The sequence below is a fragment of the Hyla sarda genome, chromosome 3, assembly GCF_029499605.1.
Source record: "Hyla sarda isolate aHylSar1 chromosome 3, aHylSar1.hap1, whole genome shotgun sequence".
In the NCBI taxonomy this organism is placed as follows: domain Eukaryota; kingdom Metazoa; phylum Chordata; class Amphibia; order Anura; family Hylidae; genus Hyla; species Hyla sarda.
Window position 1 is genome coordinate 4,156,040 of NC_079191.1, and position 4,548 is coordinate 4,160,587.

Genomic DNA, 4,548 nt, shown 5'->3' on the forward strand with positions numbered 1-4,548 from the left:
GACATTGCTGGTCTCATCCCTGGTGGTGCTGAACGTATAGACATCAGTAGACATTGCTGGTCTCATCCCTGGTGATGCTGAACGTATAGACATCAGTAGACATTGCTGGTCTCATCCCTGGTGATGCTGATCGTATAGACATCAGTAGACATTGCTGGTCTTATCCCTGGTGATGATCGTATAGACATCAGTAGACATTGTTGGGCTCATCCCTGGTGATGCTGAACGTATAGACATCAGTAGACATTGCTGGTCTCATCCCTGGTGATGGTGAACGTATAGACATCAGTAGACATTGCTGGTCTCATCCCTGGTGATGCTGAATGTATAGACATCAGTAGACATTGCTGGTCTCATCCCTGGTGGTGATGAATGTATAGACATCAGTAGACATTGCTGGTCTCATCCCTGGTGATGGTGAACGTATAGACATCAGTAGACATTGCTGGTCTCATCCCTGGCGATGCTGATCGTATAGACATCAGTAGACATTGCTGGTCTCATCCCTGGTGATGGTGAACGTATAGACATCAGTAGACATTGCTGGTCTCATCCCTGGTGATGCTGAACGTATAGACACCAGTAGACATTGCTGGTCTCATCCCTGGTGATGCTGAACGTATAGACATCAGTAGACATTGCTGGTCTCATCCCTGGTGGTGCTGAACGTATAGACATCAGTAGACATTGCTGGTCTCATCCCTGGTGATGCTGATCGTATAGACATCAGTAGACATTACTGGTCTCATCCTTGGTGATGCTGAACATATAGACATCAGTAGACATTGCTGGTCTCATCCCTGGTGATGCTGAACGTATAGACATCAGTAGACATTGCTGGTCTCATCCCTGGTGATGCTGATCGTATAGACATCAGTAGACATTGCTGGTCTTATCCCTGGTGATGATCGTATAGACATCAGTAGACATTGCTGGTCACATCCCTGGTGATGCTGAATGTATAGACATCAGTAGACATTGCTGGTCTCATCCCTGGTGATGCTGATCGTATAGACATCAGTAGACATTGCTGGTCTCATCCCTGGTGATGCTGAACGTATAGACATCAGTAGACATTGCTGGTCTCATCCCTGGTGATGCTGATCGTATAGACATCAGTAGACATTGCTCGTCTCATCCCAGGTGGTGATGAACGTATAGACATCAGTAGACATTGCTGGTCTCATCCCTGGTGATGCTGAACGTATAGACATCAGTAGACATTGCTCGTCTCATCCCAGGTGATGATGGACGTATAGACATCAGTAGACATTGCTGGTCTCATCCCAGGTGGTGATGAACGTATAGACATCAGTAGACATTGCTCGTCTCATCCCAGGTGATGATGGACGTATAGACATCAGTAGACATTGCTGGTCTCATCCCAGGTGGTGATGAACGTATAGACATCAGTAGACATTGCTGGTCTCATCCCTGGTGATGATGGACGTATAGACATCAGTAGACATTGCTGGTCTCATCCCAGGTGATGATGGACGTATAGACATCAGTAGACATTGCTGGTCTCATCCCTGGTGATGGTGAACGTATAGACATCAGTAGACATTGCTGGTCTCATCCCTGATGATGCTGATCGTATAGACATCAGTAGACATTGCTGGTCTCATCCCTGATGATGCTGAACGTAGAGACATCAGTAGACATTGCTGGTCTCATCCCTGGTGATGCTGATCGTATAGACATCAGTAGACATTGCTGGTCTCATCCCTGGTGATGATGAATGTATAGACATCAGTAGACATTGCTGGTCTCATCCCAGGTGGTGATGAACGTATAGACATCAGTAGACATTGCTGGTCTCATCCCTGATGATGCTGATCGTATAGACATCAGTAGACATTGCTGGTCTCATCCCTGATGATGCTGAACGTAGAGACATCAGTAGACATTGCTGGTCTCATCCCTGGTGATGATGAACATATAGACATCAGTAGACATTGCTGGTCTCATCCCTGGTGATGCTGAACGTATAGACATCAGTAGACATTGCTGGTCTCATCCTTGGTGGTGCTCTGCTGCCTCTTGTGCTCTGTCTTCAGTTCCTTCTTGTTTTTGAGAAATTTTCCCTTCAGTTTTGTCTTCAGTAAGTGAAATTCTCAATGGGATTCGGGTCAGGTGACTTGGCCATTACAGAACATTCCACTTCTTTCCCTTAGTAAACTCTGGTTCTTTTGCTTTGCGTCACGGTCCATCTGCACTGTGATCGCCGTCCAATGAGTTCTGAAGCATTTTGCTGAATATGAGCAGATAATATGAAACACTTGAGAATTCATCCTGCTGTTTTTGTCACATGATGAATAAACATGAGGAGCGGTTCCAGTGGCCCCATACATGCCCACTATGCCATGACACTCCCACCACCATGTTCACTGAGGAGGTGTCTGCTTAGGACCATGTTATTCTTCAGACTCTTCTCTTGGTCTCATCTGTCCATAGGACGTTGTTCCAGGACTGTGAAGCTTTTTTAGATGTTGGTTTTTAAACTCTAATCTGGCCTTGGTGTTTTTGAGGCCCCCAATGGTTTCCATCTTGTGGTGAAGCCTCTGTATTCCCTCTGGTGACGTCTTCTCTTGATGACTCTGACACATACACCTACCTCCTGAAGAGTGTTCTTCATCTGGACAACTGTTGTGAAGGGTCTTTCTTCACCAGGGAAAGAATTCTTCATCCTCCAGAAAGGCTTTCCTTGGTCTTCTGGGTCTTTTGGTGTTGCTGAGCTCACCGGTGCATTCCTTCTTTTTCAGAATGTTCCAGTTGTTTTGGCCACGCCTAATGTTTTGGATCTCTCTCTGATGTTTTTATTTTTTATTTTTTTCAGCCTAATGATGGCTTGCTTCACGGATAGTGACAGCTCTTTGGATCTCCTATTGAGAGTTGACAGCAACAGATTCCAAATGCAAATAGCACACTTGTAATGAACTCTTTTTTATCTGCTCATTGTAATTGGGATAATGATGGAATAACACACACCTGGACATGGAACAGCTGAAAAGCCAATTGTCCCTTAACAAGTGTGAGGCACCTATGCAAACAGTTGTAATCCCTACACCGTTAACCTGATTTGGATGTAAATACCCTCAAATTAAAGCTAAAATTCTGCGGTTAAAGTAAATCTTGTTCGTTCCATTTCAAATCCATTGTGATGGTGTATAGAGCCTAAAATGTTAGAATTGTGTCGATGTCCCAATATTTATGGACCTGACTGTAGCTGTGTCCGGCCATTGATGTCTTGTGTCTGGATATATATATATATGTATATATGTTGGGTTCTTGCCCTCAGCTGTGGATGGGATGGATACAGATTCCTCTTCGGCTCACAGACGTGTAACCTCGTTCATTCCTGTCCCTTCCAGCCTCGACTCTGGCCCTCAGGCCCCGAGGGACGCAATCCCCAACGCCATCCGTAAGAAGACCTTCTAAATCTACCTGTGACAAGTCGACCATACACAAACGCAACGGGCTGAAGCTGCGAGACAAGATCCTGGTCCTCTGCGCCTACGAGAACAACGAGTCGGTGGGCTCCTTGGCGGCGCAGTATGGAGTAAGCAGAGCGCAGATCGTACAGATAATCAAACGAAGAGAGGAACTGCTGGATGCTCTGCATAACAATGTCAGTGGGGACCGCATCCGGCGGCGGCGGCGGACTACCAACGACAAGCTGAACTCTGCCGTGTGGGAGTGGTTGCTCTCCATACGGGACACAGATGTCACCCTATCCGGCCGCATCATCCGGGAGAAGGCTTTGCAGATTGCCCGAGACATGGGCATCCGGGACTTCAAAGCCTCAAACGGGTGGCTGGACAGCTTCAAAAAAGCCCACAACATACACCGCAGCTCCCTACCCTTCTCCATGACAGCTCTAGGTGGGGTGGACGATTGGCTGTCCAGTATAGGTGCCATGGATGACCGATAGCTGCTTGGCCTCCACCAGTGTGGTCAGACTCCCGGACACATCCACTATAGTTATTTTTAGAATATTTTTTATTTTCTTAGATTAGTTAGATCTAATACTTTTGTAATTCCGGGCATCTCCTCTGGTTGCGCTGTGTTGTGTATTTACAATGGCCATCTGCACCCACACCAGACACTTACCTGCTATTATCCCAAATCTTGGACAGAGGAAGAAGTCTGCAGCCCTGGGCACGGATTATGATGTGTGGAGTGGTCTTTGTTGTCATTACATATTGAAGCCCCCGGTGGTGCGGAAAAGAGGTTTTATGGTTTACTGAATGAGGTGAGCAAAATAAAAGAGGACATATGGCTCCGATGACGAGCAGCGTCCTCTCCATTCAATCTACACGTAGAAATCTGCACTTACTATTCTGCTGCTCTTCAGTTAGTCCTTCCAAAGAATATGTGTGTGTTGTGTGTTCTCAGGATTGTCCGCAGCCTTGGATGTGAATGGAGTAAAAGAAAAGTGTTGACCAAGTTAATGTTTGTTTATAGGGCCGGACTGCTGCATTGCACTGTGGGTAATGTATTTTCCAATTAGTTTTATGTAATATTTTTTATTCTCTCCTCTCACAG

General features: G+C 46.1%; 1 protein-coding gene across 2 annotated transcripts in view; it reads left to right on the plus strand.

Moving 5' to 3' along the window:
* Positions 1-4,548, plus strand: part of LOC130361110 (zinc finger protein 10-like) — a 36,223-nt gene that overhangs the window by 29,331 nt on the left and 2,344 nt on the right. The window contains exon 6 of one of the 2 annotated variants that reach the window (XR_008890879.1): positions 3,375-4,255. The exons of the other annotated variant lie outside the window; for it this stretch is intronic. The gene's annotated coding sequence lies outside the window, so the exon portion shown is untranslated. The remainder of the gene's footprint in view (positions 1-3,374; positions 4,256-4,548) is intronic. 2 annotated transcript variants of the gene reach the window in all.